Source organism: Vanellus vanellus (genome assembly GCF_965231255.1).
Source record: "Vanellus vanellus genome assembly, chromosome: 2".
Taxonomy (NCBI): domain Eukaryota; kingdom Metazoa; phylum Chordata; class Aves; order Charadriiformes; family Charadriidae; genus Vanellus; species Vanellus vanellus.
The window spans coordinates 60,861,250-60,885,941 of NC_138906.1; the positions used below are offsets into that span (position 1 = coordinate 60,861,250).

Genomic DNA, 24,692 nt, shown 5'->3' on the forward strand with positions numbered 1-24,692 from the left:
TAGGAACTCTATCAGTCACACAGTATTTGCCTAATGCTAGTGACTAAACTTGAGAGGTTTATGTTGTTTGAACTGGAGCGCTAACAAGAACTAAAATATCATCTTAAGATTTGCAGTGACCTTAAAAGACAACGTTTGCCTCGGCTTTCACGTTATCAATCAGAAAATAAAGCAGAGGGTAGTAGGTATAGAATTAAAAAAAACCCAAAGATGCAAGAGAGCTTCATTTTGATGCATCCCAAATGTGTTCAAAATGACCAGCCTGGAGCCAGGAACAAACTATGCCCAGGTGTGCAGGAGTCCAAGGTCTCCCTCAGCTTTTTATGGAATATCTCAGCCTAGATCAAAGCATCCCCCTCCAAGATGGGGAGAGGGCACATCTCTTTGCCTAGACTGCCATACGTGATGGGATTTTCAGCTACATCAGTGCTAAGTAAATACAAATGAATGATACAAGCCCCAGGGGAAGGTGACATGGCAGCTAAATATCTGGTTAATTTTAAAAATTTCATTCTTGGCACTTGCATAGCTGCTAAACAAACGTAAGTTTTGCAGTAAGAGCTAACAGTTAGCTCTTTTGCACAGATTAGGAAAATTACAGTTTTAAGCCCAGTGCATAGCATGCCCAGGGACATCATTTCAATAAAAGGTGACCCAAACATCTCTGGAAAACACAGGGAAAAGTGATTTATATCCATGTCTTCAGGAAAGGCAATAATTCAAACTTAATAAGGGGTCCTCCTGCATTAGTGATACATTGGGTTAAACACTCAAAAGTATACAGAGGAGCTTACTATAACCTTCGCCAACAGACACACTCAATGTATTGATGCACCGAATTCTATGTTCCTTATCTTTCTTATTTATTTTGATCAAACAGATCATGAAAACACTGACAATCCTTTTTGGCACCAACATCAGAGGCAATGCTGATTCCTTTAACTGAAGGGACAAGCTCCACAGACACACCTTCCTGCCACAACTTGCAAGGCAGTATCTCAAAAGCAAAGCTGACCAGTTAAGCCATATCTAAAAACCACTCCTCTCAACCTGAGATTCCCAGGCAGCAATTTGACTTCCCAGCAGCTCCCAACATTGGGAAAGCAAGTTGTGCGTTTAGTTCCTAAAACAAATACAAGACACTGAAAATGGATCCCTAAAAAGCAGCCAGCTTCATACAACGTTTGCACCTAGTTTGGTTACTATAAAATTCCTGAAATGTATGACTAGCTCAGGCACAGAGTACTAATACAGAAAGTTTTTCCTAAATCTTTTTATTCCTCTTTCTGCCCCCTCTCCTATGTATTTTCACAAACCAGATAAGATGACTAAAGCCTCCGAGAGGGTTAAGCAGAGAGACATCCACGAGTTCTGTGCAGCGAAGCTCTGTGTCTAGCAGCAAATACCTGATAAAACGTGAACAAAGCTGAGCCAAATTCATGGCTGGTGTAACTGAAGTAACCCCAGAGGGTTACAGAGGGACAGATTTGCACCCTCCCCTCCCCCCCACTTCTAAATATACTGTTTCTGCTTTATGGAATCAAAAGCGGAGTCCTGACAGGCAAAGGAATCAACTTCTAACTCATGCCCCACAACGGTGAAAAAGGAAACTCTCCACACTTATCATGCACTCACCTGTTTCATCAACAAACAAGAATGTTTTTGAATTATATCTTTTTTTTTTTAAAAAAAAAGTCTCCTCCAAAGGAGAAATTAATGAAAAAGGAAAAAAAAAAAAGAAAAACTAACACAGAGGGCAGGAAAAGCACTGATTCTCTGTGCTGAGCGCAGTGATGGAAGACAAGCAGCTCGTTTTCTTAGATCAATGTCTGAACTACTGTTTTACAAACCATTGTAATAACACGCCTGCTATTATTATACTGACACCACAAATGCTGGTGACTACATAGGGGCACCTGGGACTTTTGTGCCTGTGATATTCTGCTCCATGTGGTTCGCTTGCCTTTTCAAACAGAAGAGCTATGAAATGTCTTGGAGAATACAGCATCCTTCCACAGGCTAATCTTAATTAGGCTAAACAACCACCCAAGGCAATGCAAACAGCCAACTAGTTTGTCCGATACCCAAAATCACTAGGAAGAACACGTCTTGCTACACACGAAACAAAACCGAGAAATCCTTTGAGCTATTTGTATCTGCTACTAATTTGCTTTTTCCATTCTTCAACACCATTTATTGATCTGTGCCCGGGCTGAAATAGCAGGATAAAGTATACGGATTTACTTACAGAGATCCCGTAGCTCCATCGTTCCCGATGACAAATTCGCCTCCCACACGACAGCGAGCGAATGACTTAATGCTGCTTTTTGCAGAAGGCACAATGCGCGCGAGCGGCAGATGGTCTCCGACGAAGCTCTCTAACGAGATCCGTCCTCGGCATAGCCATGTGAGAGGAGCAGACCCCCTCCTTTGCGCACCTTTGCCTGCTCTCCGGTCCCCGTGCCCGCCGGGGCGAGCGTGTAGCTTTGCTTATGTTGCGGGTACCCGACGGCCCGTCGGGCTCCCATTGGCACGGGCGGGCGGCGGCAGCCAATCGCAGCCCTCTCCCGTTTCGGGAAAACTCCTGCCCATCTATTTAGCATCTTGGGAGACCATCTTTCCGAGGAAGAGTGCCGGCTCCCCTAGCATCCTACCATCAGAACGGTGGGGAAAATAAACAAAACGGGAGCTCCCCATCTCTGGGGCTCCCCCTCTCCGCCTGCTAGATTTTTTTTTTTTTTCCCCAGGACCTGGCACTCGCCCGGAGGGAGCGAAGCAGCACCGGTGGGGACCCAGCGCCCGCGTCCACCTTGGTGGGGGCCGCGGGGGAGCGCGCCGGAGCTCCACAATTACTCGCTCCATCGCCATGGAAACAGCCTGGATGCAGCGGGCTGGATTTGTGTAGCACATCTGCTGCCAGGCTCATAATCAACTGCAATCTCATCTTTTTTTTTTTTTCCCTCCTCTGCTCTCGCTGCTTATTTGATTGCGAGTTTGCTTTCTCTTTTCATACACGCTGGGAAAGTACACGCAGAGAGAGCTGTGCACACGTTGACTTTCTCCCTGCGCAAACACACCGAGTTACGTGTATGTACACGAGCGAGAAGTATATATATACACCACAGTATTTATACATGAGAAGTATTCACTCGTATGCATGCATTTACTCAGGAGGTACACCCTCTGTGTATCCAAGCAATACGCATTACTCATATTTCAAATTTGAATAATGGACCGGCACAAGACAAGACTGCTGTATGGACCGTCAAAATACTACACTTCACTTTCCAGTTCCATAAACCACATCTGTCCAAAATGGGGTCAAAATCTGACATGACTATTATTAAACTTCCTAAACAATCTGCTGTTTTGCTAGTGGCTTTCCAAAATGGTATCTGGCACCCACAGACAGTGACCTGAATCTTCAGGCAACTAATTCTACACTGGATGTTCCCTATTTTTCCCAGGGCCTGATGAAACATGCCACCAGGAAAACTTCATGCACAAAGGGGTTGTTACCCATGGGTATAAATCTCTGTGCTACCCTCTGCCAAGACAAGAAAGGAGAGATGACTAGGTCAGAAGAGGGAAGAAAGCAAAGGGACTGGGCAGTTCAGGGTAATTTCTGGCTGCTCCTCAGACCTTCTCTGGGACACCTGAAAAAATCTTTCATCCTCTGCATGCTTCTCTTACTGAAACTGCAGGATGGGGAAAATACCTAAATGTATCCATTTACATCACAAAGATAAGCCCAGATAGACTATGAGACGCTGACATACTACTATATTGGTGTTAGAGAAGAATTTCAGATGGAAAAAAGGAGGATACGTTCCTTTTTAATGAACACTTACTTTCATTTATATAACTAAAAGAAGAATAAAAAATGAAGGCCCTTCAGAAAAAAAAAAAATCCTGTATTGTTGTACTAATAGATATCCACTGCGTCAGCCATTGTGAATTGTGGCACTTTAAAGCACATCATGACAGTCTTGCAATGAGATTCCCAGATCTCCTTGTATAATAAAAGCCACTGCTTGTTAAATATCTTCCACCAGTCTTCTGTGGGCCGAATCCAGAGTCCAGGAAGGTCTTTGAAGCCCGTTGGTCTAGTGCTCAAGAGCAAGGCCAAGAACAGAGAACTACACCAGGAGAGATCTGGGGTTTTGGGGCATCTGTCCCTCAATTATTGTTTTTGACAGAGAAACGAGCTTTTAAGAGAACTGTATTTTTTAATAGCTCAGGATGCCATAAGGATTCACCTTCTTGCAATGCTGCTCTTCTTCTGGCTTTTCATTTTCCTTTAGAGCAGCACCACCTCTATAGTCATCACCCTGAGCTTGCAGGCTTTTGCGCTCACTCTTTCTTTCTGAAACACTAAACTGTGGAAAGATGTTCAATGTGCATTTCAGAGGAAGGGGGGACTAATTAAAAAGCTGAGATTTGCTGACAGGACTTGGTGGAAAAAAAAGCGTTCTATCCAGTTCCATCTCTCTCCCACTCCTCCTTCCACCTAAATCACCCAGGGGAGAGGGTGGTCTGAGGGTGCAGAACATATCCCACCGTTTGCCTGTGAATGATGAAGCAGTTCAGCAGTTCCAGTGTTCATTTTGCCAGCCGTTATTATCATGTCTTATGGACTGGAAGTATCGTCAAGATAATGTCAATATACAAAACAGCTTAAGAGAGTCACGCAAATCATAAATAAATATATGAAATGCTACCGGACAAGGATAAAACACTGTTACATTCCTAGTGGATCTCTATACTGAAATTTGTTTCTTCAGGCAATATTAAATTGGTGAGCTTCCTAATCAAATAAATTGTTCCTTTCTCTTGTATGATACACAGAGTTCAAAACTCATTAGGTTGTGCTTTGTTAAACAACGTACTGATGCAGGCAAACTTATGATTATCAGTGCAACTTTAAAGTATCTGGAGAAACCTTTCATTGGCCCAGTTTCCAAAACTCTTCATCTGCATTTCACCCACTGACAAGGAGAAGACTATGTCCCAGATTAGGGCAACCAGTCAAGAACTCAGAAGACCCATTTTAAGGTCTTCCTGCCATCGGAAAGGAACGCAAGTGACAGAGATCTCTGCTTCTGACGGCAGCAAGCTGTTAGATTTAACTTTAAGAAACCTCACCCTTTGTCACCCTCTTTTCTTAGTAATCTCCCCTGTAAATTGCATTTCTTTTCCTCCCAGGGTTGTGGTGCAAGAATAAACAGACTAAGAAGTTAGCTGCACTCTAAAGCAGGACAGGGCACAAATACCTAAGAAAGCTTTTAAGGGAGATCAAAAACTCAAGGCTAGAAAAACCCAGGCAATTTCAAAGCGACATAATAAACAAGATTTGTGAAAAATCTTCTAAGACGGTGGGATAAAATGATGTTGTTCAACCAAAAGGATCAAAGACTTCCAGGAAGACTTCACACCAAAGCTGCTACTTGCCAATCCGACAGCAGCTCTCGGCAGTATGCTGTCACGGGCTAAGACCTGTTTGTGTGTGGGAGCTGAGGAACAATCAACGGTGATATAATGCTTACTCATCTTTCCAGATCGTGGGTTTTACTTTTTTTAGCCTAGATACCTCCATGGGGAAGATGGTTAACCTACTAACACTTCCCAAGTCACAGACTCACTGGTTGGCTCTCAGTAACTCCTCTTCCAGTGCCATAAATCATCTGCCAATTCTCAGTAAACTTTCCAGCCCTTTCCAAAGTCCATTTGTAGAAGCAGCTGATTTGCACCAGGAACAGCTAATCCTATTCATTTATTCCAGGAATACCTACAGATTTCCCTTCCACATCTGTGTTCTTGAAGTGGCAGTTAGGACTTAGGCTGTAGATACAACAAAACGCAAACAAATATCTCAGAAAATTTCAAGGCCACATTTCACATTTGGTTTGGTTTCCCCCAAATCCTAATATTAGAAAGCCTAATTATGGCTCCTTTACCAGGAGTCCCCAAAACTTTCTTTCAAACAAGCAGGTGTTTTTATTTGGTTGGTGGTTTTTTAACGTTAAAGCATCTGAAAGAAGTTTTTGGATAGCAACACAACCCAAATTAAAATGATAATGCTGGACCACGGCACAAAGAGATATCTACCTTTTCTGCCACTTAAAGACAGCCTTCCTACAAACCACAGAGTTTATCTGACTAGGAACACCCAGTGATATATAAGCTGCTGAAAACACTGCCAGGAACACAGCTTTGCAAATCAGATTAGACATGACCTTCAGAGGTGATCTGCCACCATAGCACCCAGGAAGGTCTGTATGAATTACAAAGCCACAGAACCTTTCATTCTGCAAAGCATGGATGGATTTGATTTCCACCATCCAAGCACCAACGTGCCTGTTCAATATTCACTACCTTCTCCAGTACTTAGAGCACAGGAGCATTCAAAGTCTCTGCCTGCACCACCGGGCCAGTTGCCCCCCTTCTGAGGATGCCTTCAAGATGCAGGGAGGTGTGTTAAAGAAAATCTCCACTCAACTCATACAAATGAAATTAGAGCTTTATAGAGTTTCATACAAGTCTTGGACATAGACAACAGCAGTCTGGATGATGACTGTCTAGGGGTTTTGAATCTGCAATACTTCATCTTCTCTGAAAACTGAAGTTCTTCAGCTAAGCCAAAGACAGCCTACAAACAATCCTGAATTTGGCTACAGGAACTGATATGAATATTTCTCAGTTTTCCTATTGCTAAATGATTACACGTAGTCTGAATGGTGAAAGGAGACTTCCTAGTCTAGACAGCATGACTGTAGGCTCCATTTCCACCTCCAGTGTTAACTCCAAGAAGATCTAAAATGCTTCATGTTTAATGCAGAACAAAAATATCCTCATCTTTAAAAAAAAAAACCAACAAAACAAAACCAAACCACAACAACAAAAAAAAACAAATAAACAAACAAAAAGAAGAAAGCCACCACAACTACACATAAGAAATTCGGTGTAAAAAAAGGATGAAAGAGAAACTGGGTTGCTTAGAGGAAGATTATTCTGTCACAGTGAATAGATTTCAAGTTGGATAGATTTTGATACACACGCACACCAAAAAAAAGAGAAAATTATTTCTAACCTTGACACTGGAAACAGCAGAGCCCTATCTGACAAACAACCTCAAGTGATATTTAGGTTTGGAGGCACTGTCCTATACAATCATAGTTAGTTCATCTTTGTAAGCCATCGTATCATAAAACCCCCTTAAAATACACAAGCCCCTGCAGCTGTCTGCAACCTTTAAGTCTTGCCATGTCAAACACACATAGCAATCATGTAGCATGAGAGGGCACTGAAGAATTTCAAATCAATTATAACAAATCCAGACAGTAGACAGAAAAAGGTTTCACAGTACACATCATCGACCATGATTCGTTATGTAGCGCTCTTAAGTACACAACTGCAAGGACCACAGAAATCACCTTGCGTGTTTTACAACCCTATACGAGTGCTATCTGCCAAATATATCACATATTTATCATCTGCAGTTGGGGTTAGGATTTCCTTTCTCCCTCCTTTGCCCACTTCATTCAAATGCATGTCATAATTTTGTATCAACCCCCCTTTGCAACATGCTGAGAGAGCTTTCAGTCATTCAATCTTATTCTCAGTTTTCTCATTCACTCACTTGGTTTGGAGCACAATGGCCAGGACAGAACAATTTCAAATCGCTGCAGCGTTTTACCTGCAGTATTCTTCTACCTTGAGCTACTTCTCCAGCTTGTGCTTTAGACAGACTGCCAAAGAAGCAACAGAAGCTGGATTTATCTGCAATCCAAGCAGTCTGAGACTTCCCTTTAATGCTTGGTCTCCGTAGGAGGGGAACTGAGGAATATACATTGTACTATTGACACTGTTGAAACAGATTATGCCATGTATGTATTTGGTCTTGCCTCTCTTACATGCATGCATCCTCCCCTGCATCTTACTCAGTGCATTGTCATTCTCTTCTTCTAAAAGATGCAGCTTAAAGCTCTACTCCATCATATGAAATGGCAACAGAATGATTTATTTTACTTTTCTGCTTTTAACAAAACCGACGAACAATAGGAGGGACAAAATAAAGGAAAAATTCATCTGTCTCAGGTATCTGAACTTACTCTGACGTTTTCACGGTTCACCGTTTAAATAATGATGCATGATTTTTTTTTTTTTAATATGTTAATTACATAAATAGGTACTTAGGAACTACTTAAAAAGGAGATTATTTACCCCATTGACTGTAGAAGCCCATTTGTCAGCACATCTGCTGCACAGGAAGATTAAATCTGTTCACACAAAACCCATGCTCTCTCTTGCTGATGGGGAAGAGGTTAGTAGCATGAGACCTGAAGCAGGGGGCTTTGGGTCTTATCCAACTGGCCCTTAAGACTGGCACAATGGATGGCATCAGCAAACGTCTCCGGATTTCTAAAAACCCGGTATATACTTGCCTAGACATTCTGGAAAAAAGAAATGGGATTTTTATTCAGGAGAGTTTTCTACACGTGTGTTTTAAATTCAAAAGCTTCTGCTCTGTGTTATTTAAGAGTAACAATCAGACACACAGCAGCCTTTGGAGGAACAGTATTAGTGTGATTATGCAGCTTTAAGACCAGAATGACAATGCTGGTTGATGATGTTTAGAAAGAGTGTACTGAAAACAGCTCAATTACAAAGTTATCTTTGCCTTCGTTCACCTTCACAGCTGCTGCCAAAGGACCTCCAGACCATTATTTTAATAGCTGTTGATGGGGGCCTATCCACCATTTATCACATTCGTTTCACGCTACTTTCACATGACGGGCTTGCAGGGAAAGGTAAGCGTCAGAAGGCTCTGGAGCTGCAGAAAGGGATTGCCAAGACTCCCATCAATGAGAAGTACAGAAAACACAAGTCGAGTCTCCAGGTCCGGCAAGTGCACAACAAGCTTTCTCGAGAACAACAAGCTCTGTCTGCTTCCACCTCACGCAGGCATGAAAGTCAAATTAATGCTCACGTAAGCCGAATGAACAGTTAGGGCTGTTTATCACGTAGTTATTTTTTTTTTGCAAGTATACTCTAATAGGAGCAACTTAGCAAACGGACACTTGGCTTTCGCTAGAAAGGGCAATACCCTCCATACCCTCAGAGGGCAATTCAGAGCACACGAATTCAGAGCTACTAACACTCCTATACTGTGTCAGCCTCTGGGCAAAGCGCGTCTGTTCCCATGGGCTTCAGAGCCTCCCCGGGTTAAACTGGACTTTGCAAACAGCCCCTTCTCGAAGACATTAACAGCCACTTTTTCAATCCATGTACATGGAAATGTGCAGCCAAATATACATACCCCAAACACGTGTTGCATGCACAACAGAAGCATGCCCACACACGCCCATTCACAGCCAAATGTAGTATAAATAACCTCGCTATATAAATAGGCTTGCTTAAATGAAGTCTCTTGCTTAAATAAGGTTGACACAAATACTCTTTCTTTTATGCTGCCTGTTGCATCTTGTGTTTAAGTCTGGAAAGCGGCAACCATGTTGGAATGACTGGAGAAACCCCAGCAAAGCATATTAACGCCCCACTCTGAAAGTCAACAGACATGAAAGACAGGTGAGCTCAGCATCCTGATGTAATGTATCACTGGTGAAAATTTTGTGGAAAAAGAAAAGGCAGGCAACCTTTTTTTTTTTTTTTTCCTGTGTGTCTCTGTGATATCAGATAGATAAATATTAGAAAGACAGGCAATAAAAAATTGCAAACAATCAGGAGATCCTCAAGCACTAAAGCAGCAGCCCACACAAAACCAAAGTTATAAAAATAAAACTTACATTCTCAGTTGCAAAAAAAACCCAACAAAGTAATAGAAAAAAGTAACTTTCCTCTCTGCATCTTTGGAAGGACACCAGATAACTGTCCATAATTCTCACTATGCTCATGTCTGTATTCATCAATAGGGTTTTATGGACACTTTCTGTCTTAGCCTTTTCAAAACACTTCAAGAAACTGTTAAGACTGTTTTCTCTGAAGATGGGTAGGAAGGACCGGCTGTCAGAAAGGACTCTCTGAACCTCCCTTCAGCAACCTTCCTTCACATTCAGCCCACACACCAGGCCCAGCTCTATCAGTGTTCTGGCTCATTTTGTCAGGGCTGTTGCATCTGCTCAGAACTTCCTTCCCACTAATAGTCTCTAATCGATCTTCAGAGTGTGTATTTCTTCAGTCTCAATCATCCATGAGCTAAAGATGCTGTCAATACTGCAGCATCACCCTTGCCTGCCATCTCAGAGGCAAATCCCACCTTGCACTTGCTCTCTTCGTTGAACTCTCTGCTCTTTGCACATGGTAGGTGGAATGATTACTTCATCTTCCAACTGAACAGATAAATTTGTAAAGGTCAAGCAATGCAGAGGCAGTTGGAACAGTGGCTACAAACTCCAAGTTTTCTTCTCCCTTCATTTCCCAGCCTCTGAAGTACAAACGTATTCATAGTGCTAAGCCAGTAGTATTTCTACCTGTTACATTACTGCTTTATTCAGGATTGGACCATTTTCATTCCATTAATGCTTTCCTTTAAAAACATTTCAGAATTGCTTTAAAAAGAAAAAAAAAAAAGATAGCGGTTTAAAAAGATTTCAGTCTTCCTTAATCATGCAGGGATATATTTTCAAAGCAGTATGCCAGGAGTATTCCACGTGACTCCCATTCATGTTAAAATTAGAGTCACCAGAATAAACCCCATATGCTGCTTTGAAAAGGTACTGCAACTTGTCCAAGGAAAATTTCCGCAGCTTAATGGTGCTTGCACAGTTTTTCTGCCTGCTTTTCTTCCTTTGATTCCTGAATATATTTTTAACAGACTATTTTTTTTTTTTTAATAACACTTTGTACTATTTGGAAAAATAGAAAGAAGTGATTTGATGGTTATCTTGGTTCTCCTGCAGCCCTTTTATTTTAAAATTATCAGTTTAATCAGAATAGCTTTGCTCTGTAGCATGCAAAGCTTCCAATATCACTCTTTCTTGATATCGTCACTGTAGATGACCTTTCAATTGGAGCCACAGCCCACACTGGGGTTTGGCTGCCTTCCACACCTGAGCTGTTGTCCTATCTAGTGGTGCTCAATATTTCTGTGTAAGCCTGAAACTAATTCGCACATCTGGATAGCGGGGAACTTTCTTCCGGAAAGGCTGAGGCATAATCTCTTCTTGGCAACAACAGCACCGCTGCTTGTACCGAAGCCAGGCAACGGGAACGTACAGGTTTCTACATACAAGGTCCCAGTCTCACACGTGGATTTTCTGCCCAACACAGAGCATCTGTAACATCTGCGGCAGCCGCAGAAGCCCACCCACCCAAAGCCAGCTGCAGTACTGGGCTTGCCGTGAGTACAGCTTGTCCTAGTTTGTCTTGATAATCACAGTGAGCATTGCACATGCTGTGCTCGTGTACGCACATACTGATAAATACTGGTTGATTATTAAATTTGTCATTTATGACTATAGTCTTCCCGGTCATTTAAAGAGAGAGGAAGTTTTAATTTCTGACAGCTTTAGTTCTCTTGTCACTGCCCTATAATTTTTACTGCTTACTAGCACTGTGCATGAGAGATTGTGCACAGAAAGACAGAGTGGATGCCATCTCTTCATTTTTTTCCTCATCTTTCTCATTACTGTTCCAAATTGCAACACATTTTCATTTCAGTCATTTACATCAAAAATGCAGCAAACACTGCATCTAACCACTTCATTACTTTAACCTTTAAAGGATGTAAACAAAGGGAAAATATTTTGCTTAAATGTGGAAGGTGGTTCCACCACAGTGAAAAAAAAAAAATACATCTCCGTGCTAACAGAATGGTGTATCAGGACAGGAGAAAAGAAACAAAGACAGCGTTGTCCTGTCATCAAAGCACTGACAAGTGAGGTGTGGGCTAAGGTCCAATCTCTACCACTGATTTTCCAGGCAACATGCAGCAAGACATCATTTATGTATTCTTGTTATCCAATTACAAATTAGTTAACATCCCCTTTCCTTTCTCCTTTTTCACCCTTTGTATGTTCTGTCAATCTAAACGGTGGTCTCCTTTGGTCAGAAACCCGTCCTTAAAGGAAACACCCACATCTTCCCCAGGATGCTGGAGTGAAAGGCGTAGAGCTAGGACCTGTAAGCAATGGAGCTTTAGCTAAAACAGAGGTCTGTGTACAAGACAAGTGCTGAACAAAAAATAAAAACAGCCAACCACAAACTAACAAACAACCCAAAAACCAATCCACTAGGAGCCAAACATCGCTCTGCAATTGCTATACACATTACCTCTTTAAGTATTAGGGCTCAAATATGCTAACGAGTTACTGTGGTTAGACAAGTTACCATGTCAGCCGAGCTGAAATAGTAGCCAGTGGTAAATATTTAGTAAAACATACTTACCTAAATGTTAGCAAGAACATTTTGAAGAAATGTTTTTGACCTTACATTTCTGAAGGAGGGTGAACGCCCCTGAGTAATAACAGCTCAGCTGTCAGAGCTCAGACAAGTTAAAACTGCTTTAAAGGGGTCACTGCAGTTAATGAGGAAAGCCTGACTTCTTAAAAGTGGCTACTGCATCCATCACAAGGACCTTTTGCACTTTCTTTAACATTCAAAAAAATTTATGAGACTGGTTGGTGCTGCATCTCTGTTTGTTTTAATGATGATTAATTATATGAATTAATATTTCATACTGGATAAGAAAGTAGTTTTTACACATAAAACTACAGAATAATTCAGGTTGCTAGAAAGCTCTAGGCGTCATCAAGTACTGCAGACACAGCAGAATTAACCTCAAGCTTAGGCAGGTTGCTCAGGGCCTTGTCTGGGCAAGTTCTGAGTTTCTCCAGGGATGAAGATTCCATAATCTCTCTGTGCAACCTGTTCCAGTGCTGCACCAGTATCAGCAGTTGGGAATATTTTCTCCTTACGTCCTACAGTTTCCTTCACCTCAACTTGTCATTTCTTCTTTCACTGTACTTCTGAGAAGGATATGCATCTTCTCTACAGCTTCTTGTTCAGTTAGTGGAAGAAGATACAACTGGATCCGCTCTCCTCCCCCCAAGCCTTTTCCAGGATGAACAAATCTAGTTCCTTCACATTCTCCTTGAACACCACATGATCCATCCCCCTTAATCATCTTGGTGGCCCTTTGCTGGACTAGCTCCATCACAACCTCTCCCCACTACTGGACCACAAAACCGGACACAGTCCTCCAGCTGCTGCCTCACAAATACCAAGTTGGGGGGAATAATCCCTTCCTTTGACCTGATAGTTATGCTTCAGCTAACGAAACCCAGCATGCAGTTAGTCCACATCACACAAGGGTGCACTGCTGATTCATGGTACTCACCAACACAGCGACCATCCTACAAGCAAACACCTACAATTATATTTGTAAAACATGGAATTAGGTTTTTTTGAGTCCTGAGTTTGCATTGGCAAGCACCTATCTTTAGCTTGCTGTAGTGCAGAAATTAGTATCAAAGCCCTGACCATCATAAAAATCAATACTAGATACTGAAGTGTTACTCTAGTATTAAAATCAAGAAGCGTAGAGAAGGAAATTAGAATCATCAAGTTCTTTCAAATGATAATAACTAAAGCGAATTGAGCAGCTATGAAACATCCTGTTCTCTGGAGCTTAAAAGCAACAAGGCAATAAAAAAAAACCAACAACCTAACTCATGCAATGCTAAATAATTTGTATGTAGAGATTTTCCTGCTTTTCTCCCTAAGTAGAGCCACCCATTTAAAGGTTTTGCTTTAACTGGTACCGTAAAGATTTTACACAGTTAAGGACCACTTAGGCCATGTATATAACTGAAGCCAAGCTGTAAGCTGCATACATACAATACCTTCTACCTGAGGTTTATCTCCCAGATTGGTGGAGACAGTTCGTTTCTCTAAGTAAATTAAATTTTGCAGCCCACTGTATGCAGAATTAGGCTAGATGAAAGCATATCCAGTTCTCTGCCATCGTTATTAAAATGTTGTATTTACACCATTACTCACAAGGGAAGATTTTTTTTGTCCATAGAGCTACATTTTTAGGAATAAGAAACACATCGGTGCATGTAATTTTGACTTTAAAATGTTAACAGTGTCCCTCAGATTTCTACCACTGCTGAAAATACATAGCTGCCATAGCCCCCACCCTGGCTTCACAAACTGGCTTTTAATATTCTAAGACCTCAAAGGGTCTTTTCTGATCTCTTGACAGGAGATGTGGCTGTGCAAAGTACTCAACAGGTAACCCATCTATTGAAAGTGGGAAAAGTCATCAACACCCTCCTCAAGACAGGTGGAAGCGCTGTATGAGCCATGCCATTGCTCCAAGGAAAGCGGACAGGCAGAAGGAAAGACTAGAGGAATAAAACCCACTGGAGGTCAGAGTATTGAACAGGGAGAGAAGGTAAAGGAAACTTCACTTTGAACAGAAAGAGAAATCCAGTAAGATTTCTACATCCAGTTACTAGCTTATATATGTGCTTTAAAAAAAAAAAAAGTCACATACAGGCCTTAAAATGCAGAATAAGTAGCAGTGATATGACAATCAGATCAATTCAGATTTAAAAAGAAAGATTCACCAGGAAGAAAACAGCCCTTTAACAACTTCCAAATGCCTGGCTTACATAGAAAAGAGTTCTTGGAAGGAATCTGAAAATCTTGACAGTTATGAGATTACATCCCTCATCTCACACATCTGATTTTACAAAAATAAGGATGTTCCATTTTCCTACTTGGTGACTTCTGAGATGTTATTTTCACTATGAAGGGCCGATCAACCGCTGCTGAAGAGGCTGACAGTGTAACAAGATACAGTGAGATCTGTAGTTTCCTTTGGACTCTTGGTTAAGTACAACAAGAAGTTCTAGGCAGCCTTTACTATTCAAGCAAAATGGATACAACTGCAATTTTAAAGTTCTTGCTGCTGAGGTTCTTATATCAGCAACACAACAAAGATCAGCCAGTTTCCTTGAGACAGAAAACTGATGCTTGAAATCTGAAGATACATCTCCAGAGAGAAAAATTACCATAAAATTCAAAGCATGTGTGGAAGCTATTTCCCCAGATGCTCCCACTCTTCTAGATGCAGACCTGACATTCCTGATGCAAGGATGGTTCTTGAGTGTTTCAGTTTCATGGTCATGGCATGAATATCTTCAACTGACATGGCAAGATCTTTAATCAGCTGCACTAATGTCTTTTTCAAGGATTCTGACACAGCATTTGTTATTTGTTTCTTCACTTGTCTCTGGTGTTTGGTTAATATACCTACACAATACCAAATATCTCTCCATTCTTGCACTCATCTTCCAAGGTGATACGCCTAAGCTTTCATATGCATTCCTAGGGGTCTTGCTTCTCTGCTTGCCATGACCAACATACAATAGTAACTGGAGAAACTGGGAGGGAGCTTATCAGTAAATTATCTTTCAGTCATCAATAAATCCACAACATTTTTTCTATGGCTATTCAAATCGACAGTGTAGAGGTGAAAGGGCCAAGAAAAAAAAAGGGTCTTGCCACTTTCAGAGGCACACACAACACTTTCCATCCTCCAGTAAGCTATTTTGCTCTCAATGGAAAAGTGGTAGAACCCAAGTTCGCACATCTCAGCTTCACTACCATTCCCAGGTAACAGCTGTCCTTGCTGTGGTCTCCAGCCCAAATATTCTGTGGGGCAAAACCTAACGTTTCCTTCAGAAAGTACATGCTAAATCCCTCACCTCCCATTCTTCTCCACTTTCCCCACTCATCCAGTCTGTGGGAACTTGAGGACAGTTCACGTTAGCACACCAAGGCCCAGTTTAACCTGTGATTGTCACTTAAGAAAGCTTTATGCCACCCGCACAGTAATAACTCTGCTACAGCTGCCCTACTGTCGGTGCCCAAGGTAACCTACGGAAAGCCATCAGAGGCAGCAGGTACCTCTGTTGGCCCCATCTGCAGACCTGGCTCGAAATAGCTGCTGTGCGTAAAGAGAAGGGGAGAGCCCCTCCGCAACCACACACCATCTCCTCCTCTCACTCCAGCTTCCAGCAGCTCTCCCCTCCCGTACGCCTCTATCGCAGCCAGTCTCAATTTACGCCGGTGCATCGGGTAGCGGGCTCGTTCTGTCAGATGCTGGCCGGTTACCTCATGTGCTAAAAATAGGGACACAGCAGCAGCAGCGACTGACTGGCAAACGCTTTCCTAATGGTGACTGACGTATTCAATGAAGACAATACGCGAGATGTAAATTGCAAACAATGAAGGACATTTGTATAAGGACAGCTGAGATGAAAACAACAAAGCGCCCTGGCTTTGCATCTATGAAAGATTTCTGCTGCTCTTTTCAACCACGGTGCTATTTAGATTACAATTACTTAAAGAGAACCAACAATAATACGAGCTCTTCTGCTACAATGAGAGAGGCTATAAAAATCTCATTGTCAGCTGCATCATTCATCACAATAACCTCATTTCACCTAAAACAAAATCTCCGAGACATTCCCCCCCCCCCCCCCCTTTCCCTTTTTTATTTGCCTATAATAAGGTCTATAGTCTGGGGAGCTCTCGGGATGAATTCCATGCATTGTGATTCACAAAATGAAAATCTGGTATTATATGCCCACTGACATTCACATCAGCAGCAATTCATGCAGCAAAAAGCCATATGCCATGCACCTCTGATTTAACTGTACTACAAAAACATATCCTAGAAAGAAGAAATAAAAATACAGAGACAAGAGCGGTTCCCAGGATCTGGTTATTATCTGCACTTTAAGACAGGAACGACATGGGCAATATCACGAAATATGCTGTTTTGGTGACAGTTCCAGTTAGGTTACATCATTTCCCTTAGCGACTACCACACTCTACATGCAAGTGAGGAATTCTTTCCCAGTGCAAAAGGTTTCTATAGAGTACAAAAGAAGCAGTTAGCGCAGATAACCCACACTCAATGTTTCTCCTCTGGTTATCAGGCTTTCCACTCAATCATCTTTTTGAAGCCTGAGATGTTTATAGGTTTGATCAGCACCCACAGAGATGAAAATGAAGAGCGCTTTGAAAATATGAAGTACTAACAGTTTTAAAAATTGCCATCTCCAGGGTGTTAAGCAGACCCGTATGAATTCTACAGTAACACACAGACTTCATTAGAAAGCTGGGGGATAAAATCCACTCTGCCAATGACAGCTAAGTTTTTCACAAATAAGAGATTTCACTGCTGAAACCAACAGCGACTTTCATCACACGGGAAAGCGTAAGACAAACAAGTTTCTGACCAAGGAATGGATTATACTAAAATACTCTTTTCCTCTCTTTTTTTTTTTCCCCAGTAGCAGATGTTTTGTTGAGACACCCCTTCCTTTCCTTGCTTTTTGCTTGAAGAATCGTTGCTTTTTGCTTGAAGAATCCATCTCTTTTTTAGTGTACCCATCCTGGTAGATAAATGGGCAGAATTTCAGCTTTTAAATGGTATTCCTTTGAAGCCTATGCCCTCCACGAAATCACTGCATATGTGATCACTGGAGAAACATAGTTCAGCTAGGGTTATAACTAGATGTGACCCTGCTACTAAAGACCTTCAAAGCCTTCTGGCAAAGCCAGAAAATAGTAAAGATACTATTTTTAATGAAAAAAAAAAATATCTTTGAACTAGAAAAATAGTTCATAAACTACAAAGAGCAGAGAAAGGGCAAGTGTTGCTCCTTACTGCTTCATTATCCGTTCTAAGTACTTACCTTTCACAAATTAATTTTTTAAATGTATTTGCATTCCTGACAATGCTAGTTAAGACTGAAAATTTTTCAAAAGGAAGCAATCGACTAGATTTAAAAATGCTCTGCTCCTGTTCAGGTCCTTTGAGCTTGACAGTCCCCGCCTTTGGGGTATGAATATTTAAATTTAGATCTGAGTTTTACAGACTGATGCCTCCATAAGTGGAAGACTGCATCTTCAGAGTCTTAAACATCCCTTCTCAGGTTCCTGCAGCCAGAAGCAGCAGAAGAGCAATAAACTGGCTTTGACAAACGCAGTGGGACACATTTGGAGATCTGACAGGTGTAGATAAATGCACAGAGATGGAGAAGACTAAACAGCCATTCCCAAATGAGCAGCCGATGAAGGAATAAACTTGCAATATCCAGGCTGCAAAAAGAGTAGAGGGAACACTGACCAAATGCTAGGGAAAGGTCTTAAACAGGATCCCTGTACATTGTATTAAATCGCACTGCTTAAACCAGATGCTTCTTAAGGAAGTGGTTGCTAATGGAATAGACCTGACAACCTTCCTGCACCTAGTTATGCTCTTCTAGGAGAATCCCATTGTATTTCGAGGGCGATTTTCTTCTTCAATGAAAAAGTCACGTTTTCCATATAAGCTATGCAGCAGACTGGCAAAATGTTAATTGCTATACTTTTTTTTTTCATAAATTCATGCATTACACAATTAACGATACAGTATATTTATAGCAATTATCTGTTTCCAATAAAAGTTAATAAAGTGCTAATGGCCTCAGGTGTGAAAATGTGGAATTTAATTTGTGCTAATCTGCCTAAGCCTGGGGAATACTGAATTCACTCGATGTGAGAATAATTTATTTTCAGTATCCCTGATTGACATAAACAAAGCATTGCCAAGGGAAGGTACAATAAAGCTAACAGAGAGGTGCAATCATTCCACTAGCCCAGTGTTTCCCACAGGTAAAATGCAAACAGAACAGCCTTCCAAAGCTTCTCTCAAAAGAAGTTAAATTCGTCTGCTTCAGACTGGTGAAAAAACACCCATAAGAAAACAATAAATGCTTTGGAGAGCATCTCTGAAGAGCTATTTATCATCCCTTTCCTTCCTTATCATCACAAGGAAAAGCAAATGACAGACAGATTCACAGGGCTGACCAAAGGATTTTTCTTCATGTTCATTTAAATTAATTTTTCTCCTGTTTTAAGGTAATGGTTCTTTCATGCTCCTGGGGCTATCAGTTGCCATCCTCCTCCAAGCATCCCTGTGAGGGGGTGGGAAAGAGGGGCACAGGCAGAGAGGAGAGTAACGCCTTTGGGGCTGGAGCTGCTGCCGCAGCCTGGAGCTGTGTGTGACAGGGGGATGGAGGAGGGTGCAGCAAACGGCCAGACATCCCGGTTCTGCCTTTGGTCCTGCTGCTGCTTCGCTGCCAAGGCTCTCGACCTCTGGCTTCTTTTGCCTCCTTCCTGCAAAATGGGGTTATCAAGACTCAGCCAACTCTGAAAAGGGCAGAAAAGTGCAGAATTTTGCTAGTGCCTCTAGAGGGGACCACTTCAGCATGGTAGGAGGCCTCTTTCTCCTCCAGGTGTGTGGCAAAGCCCTGCCAGTTCCAGGTCAGGCAAGGAGCTGCCATGGCAAAGCCGAGCACCTAAAACCGGGACAAGAAGTTTGCAGCCATGGGGGCATTTTGGACAGGATCTGCTCACTGTCTGCTGCCGGATTCTCCCTGATTTGCAGAGGACCCGGCAAAGCCGGTGACAGCTCCTCTGCCACAGCCACCTCACACTGCTGCCCTTGACCCTTCCCAAACCTCCCCATACATATTTCCTTCCTTATGGATGACTCATGTGATCTGATGGTGGCGTTGGCCCACAACACACGTTTCCACACAAAATACCACTCACACAAGTACGCTCCTTAAAATCCTGCCCTTGAATACTTAGTCATATTTTGAACCTAGCCTTACACAATTATTCATCCTACAGCTGCTGAAAGTGTGACAACACGAGAGAAGCTCAGAAACCTGTGGCACGGCATTTCCAAACCGTCAGCGAGCAAGGAAATGGTATTTTTCATTTTTATGTTATGCTTGGTTACCTTTTCTGTTATCTTGTCACAGCGCAAGGAAAAATGTTCACAGGGTCTGAGCATGAGCAATAAACATCTTTTGTGGTTATCAAATGCCTCGGTGTTTGCTTTGGTATTTAATTACAGGACTCACGTAGGGCATTTATTGTTTGCATCTGCTGCCGCTGTGAACAATGTCTACTCTACTGATTACCACACAAGACAGTCTGTTATGTGTATACCTGTCAGCGACATATATTATCATCTCGCTGAGGAGACCCCACTCCGGCGCAGGGATCCAGGGCTGCGGCTTGGTGTGTCACTGAAATAGCCAAATACCATGAGCGCAGTTGCCCAGGGTACCCAGGGTCTGTCACTGTGAAATGAATGCTAGCTTTGCCAAAAAGCCGAAACCAGAGTTTTCGGGGGGTTTTGAGAATGTTTTTCTTCTTACAAAATAAATTTTCATAGAACATTTAAACGCTGATTTTTTATACTATGATGATCTCAAACACACAGCCAGCAGGCAAAATAAATTAACTAGAGTTCTCAGTAATGAGAAAAGTGCATTGGTAGCATTATTAGCCAACCTCATCCCACTTTCCTATTTCTTAAGCCTGTAGTTTCAGTGAATGCAGCAGGTTTTGAGTGCAAGCACCATATACACAGGATTTCCAAAGTTTTTCAGTTTTGGCACCCCCTACTTAATTTAACTATGTTGAAATGATAATCTGTGTCTTGTTATGACTAGTCATTTTCGGCCATTTAAAAACCTAAAAGCAGCTGGCATTTTGCCCATTGTCTACAAAGCAGCTTCAAAACCTTGGTAGGTCAATCAAATACTTTCACCTTTTTCCTTCCACACAGGTACTCGAAGCAGTAGTTTTTATTCTTAATTTTTTTTAAGGTGGCACTACACCAGGCACAGAATTAGAAAATCGTTCATATTGTTCTGCAGGTCTAATAAGACAAACTATGGCTGGTCCTGCAACTGAAATAATCCATTTGCTCACCCTTCTTTCTATTAGCATGTGAACTTCAAACCTACAAAAAGCAGCAGACTGAAATCTCCGGAGATCAGATGCAAGAAGATAATCCTGTCCCCTACATAACGTCCTGTCTGTGGTCTCCTTGTCTCATGAAAAATAATATGTGTATTTTGAAAGATCACTAACATGATAGCGATCTCAATGTAAATCCTTATTAGGGCAACACAGGGGCATTTACTTCAGTACAACTAGTGGGGATCAACAAAAAAATTTCCACTAGGAAGATGCTTTCCTTTGGCCCCATGGAAAGAATTTTACAATGGGGCCGTTACCTTGAATTCCACATACCATCATGTCAAAAATAAACAACCCCCCCCAACCAATTTAAGTACATCTTAGGCTGTGTGGCAGCAGGGCTTGACTACCCTTAAGCAGTATGTAGGTGGTCCCTGTGTGAGGGAAAACTGACTGATGGGTACCTATGTAAATGGGCAGGCTGGTGATGGTTTCTAGATGCTGGCGTGTGAGATAACTCGGTCCAGCCTTCTTACAGTGAGCACCAGCTCCAAAAAAATCAATACGCAATGTTTTCTTCTGCTGCAATAAAACATGTAGAATTATGTAAATCTTGGAGACAAGATTATTTTTTCGAAGTCATTAACCATGCTGTCTGCTCACAAATGACTGTGGAGGACAGAGTTTGTAAAGTGTCCTTTGATCATCTGTAGGCTCAAAGAAAAACAAAAAGGTTTCAAATGGAATTGTTGCCTCTTGCATGTCTGTCTATCCAACTGCATCTTAATTTCTCTAGAAAACTCACCAGACATGAATTATGTATGTCTTAAAATGTTATAAAGGCATAATATAAGCTTAGCTGCTTGACTGAATTATTCTATTCAGACATCTACCAGTAAAAAAGAACGTGAAAAAGGTTTTAGGTCTGACAGTATCATACTATCACCACAGAGATCCAAGGAATTTTTCTAATGCAAGAGTTGACAAAAGGTGTCTGTTTTAATGAATGAGAATCAGAGAGACAAAGCATGAGATCATAAATCTTTCACTAAAACACCATGAAGTTCTTCCAACTATGAGCAAAGTGCTGTTTTAATTATTTTTGAAGCTTTAAAAATGAACAAACCTGTACGAAATCTCCATAACATGGATTGAGAAACCACGATGGTGCAGTATGCCATTTTGTCATCAAAGGGAAGTCTTAATCTGATGCTTAAAAAAATCCTTGAGAGCCGGCATGGAAACCTGAGGGGAAGTATTCAATCATCTCACTTCTTTAAGCGCCTATCACTCTCCAATGCAAGAGAAGAGGAAATAAATCTCTATATGTGCACAGAGACCTCCTACAGTCTCTCAATGTACAAGCTATTGCCATTAATCAAAAGCTTAAAATTAAACAAAAAGCTCCTTTTCTTCAATTATGATTGAAGATCAAAGCAAGTGGATTAGCTTTTTAACAAAATCTCCAGGTGTCAAGACCTACCATCCAATATACTGAGTGTCCAATTTTGTTTTGGAGATTTTGGTGAGGAAGGGAAGAAGGAAGAAAATGAATGATCCCATCAGCCAGGTGGGTAGCAAACCGTAGCAAACTGGTGTTTCATACATTACCATGACAATCAAGTTCTTGAAACTGAAAAATAGTAACACAAAGACTGGATAAAAGAGAATTTTTCCACAGTAACTAAGCTACTGCATCTTGTGAGGCCTGCTTTCTTCCCATTCACTCCTGAAAGTAGAGGTTGAATGCTCCCTGGGTCCACATGGCCTTCGCCTGCCAAGTTTTCGAAAGTAACTGCACAGAAACAGGTGCCCTTAGCACACAGGGAAGACGCAGAAAGAATACTAACATGCCATGATCACCAAAGCCTCTTGCCAGGAGAGGATTGAAAATGGTGTTGTTTAGTTTGGTAAAGCCATCAGCACTGGCAGCTGTCACCCACAAACCAGATGGGTAAACCTTGGGTACCACTATATAATGTATCATCCCCCACAAATCCAGAAGTGCTTCACAAGCCCACACAACAACAGTTTGCTTCACTCACAGATCCCTTTAGACATCTATCAGCTGAGTAATGCACATCACCACCACATGTCATTTGAAGTGGATAAGAGCACAAAAATCTCCTTATGACTAAAAGAAAGGATTTAGATAAGCAGAACATAATTATTGAACTGCTAGAAATTAGAGTCGCAAGGGTTTAGTATTCCTTCCCCTTTACAAAAACAGTTACAAAATCAAGAGTGATTTCCACAGGCAGAGATCCTGGGCACATCTCTCATACACCATAGTGCCACCATCAGACACAAATCCTGGTAGCATGATGGCAAATATTTCAGATTTGCCCCAAAGAGTTAAGGATCACCTATGTCTTCAATGACATGCAGTCGGACCTGCCACCCGCCTTCCTGAACCTGAAAGAACCGCTGGGTGAATTCACAGGATTTTTAGTAACAGAAAACATAAATAGCAAACTAGTCAGGTCAGAGAAGAAACTACCTGATCTTCCATGAAGCTCCACAGCAATGTCTAATGGTGAAAAATAAATTTCTTTGTCTTCTTTCTAGAGTGATCTGGGCTGTTGCCAGACACAGGACCGTTTTTTTCCTGAGTCCCCTAGGACTCCTAATAATATTCCAACTCAAGTTGTGGGAAATAATGTACACAAATACTTCTTCTACTGAGACATAAGGCCTGTAAGTAATAGGCAGTTGTTAATAGACTTTTTTAAAACAACCACATATTATGAACTAGTCTTTAAAAAGTTGTTGCTTTTGTAAGCCCTTGAATTTAGGTTTCCATTCTGTTCAGTGAATTATCTTGCTATTTCTCCTCCTGTGCTCCTGGACCACTAGGTAAGAGATGCGTGTCAGAAATTCCATGCAAGAACAAGCCCCTAGGTCATCTAGCTACAACAGACACATTTTGGACTTCCCTTCTCTTTTGCCAGGGCTCTGGTACTGCTGACATCTTACCTAAAAGAATTCCACAGCTTATTCCACGCTGTGTCCTAAGGATTCACCTTCACTCTGCAGTGAAAAGTGGACATTTAGACCACTTCAATTATAGATGGTTCCAATTAGAAATTAGGCACGATCATTCTTACCAGCTCTCACATACCGTTTGAGTCTGGTGAGCACTTGTATGGCACATGCTGACACAGCACAGCAGTCTCACTTTTCATTCTCAAGCAATAGCTCTATAACCAACATCTAGTTTCAGGAAGAGGCTCAAGATCCAGTTAAAGGATCCCAACAAAGATAAGGATGCCAGCTGGCCACAAAAGCACAAGTTTGTCATTCTTACAAAATGCCAAAGATACTGTTTAGCCTCATGGTAAATTAGTTAAAATAGGATGTCTAGGGACCATTAAGACAGACAGCCCTGTTCTACATAGCTGCGACGGTGTGCTCCACCACCAACCTGACCTTTATCTCCCGTAACCCTGCCCAAGTGATAACCACCTGTGGTGGCCACAATGGGTGCACGTAGTTGTGGTGGCTGCACCTGGCTCAAAGGTGGTTTTGGGGAGACAGATAACAACACAATAGCCAAGGGCTAACTTGAGCGATGTGTTCACCTAAATAATCACAATACTGGTACTGTGGTCAATATGCAAATATGACTCTAAGTCAATCATCTTACCCCTATAAATAGTCACCAGCCCAAGAGCCCTTTGAACTCTCCTGCACGGTAACAGGCTGCCTGCTCGGATCTCCCCTGGAGCAGGGATGCCGCTCAAGGTTACTTCTGGAGATTCAGAGATTCCTTGCCACAACAGATCCTTGGTAAGTGGTTAATAGCATGCCAAACTTTGAAATCTTACCTAAGTGATATAAAGGATTGACTGCACATATATAATCCTTTAAGACATAGATCGTTG

At 41.8% G+C, this 24,692-nt stretch overlaps 1 protein-coding gene across 1 annotated transcript in view; it reads right to left on the minus strand.

Annotated features, from left to right (window-relative positions):
- The window catches only part of ELMO1 (engulfment and cell motility 1), a 310,350-nt gene that overhangs the window by 80,376 nt on the left and 205,282 nt on the right, over window positions 1-24,692 (minus strand). The window lies entirely within an intron of this gene.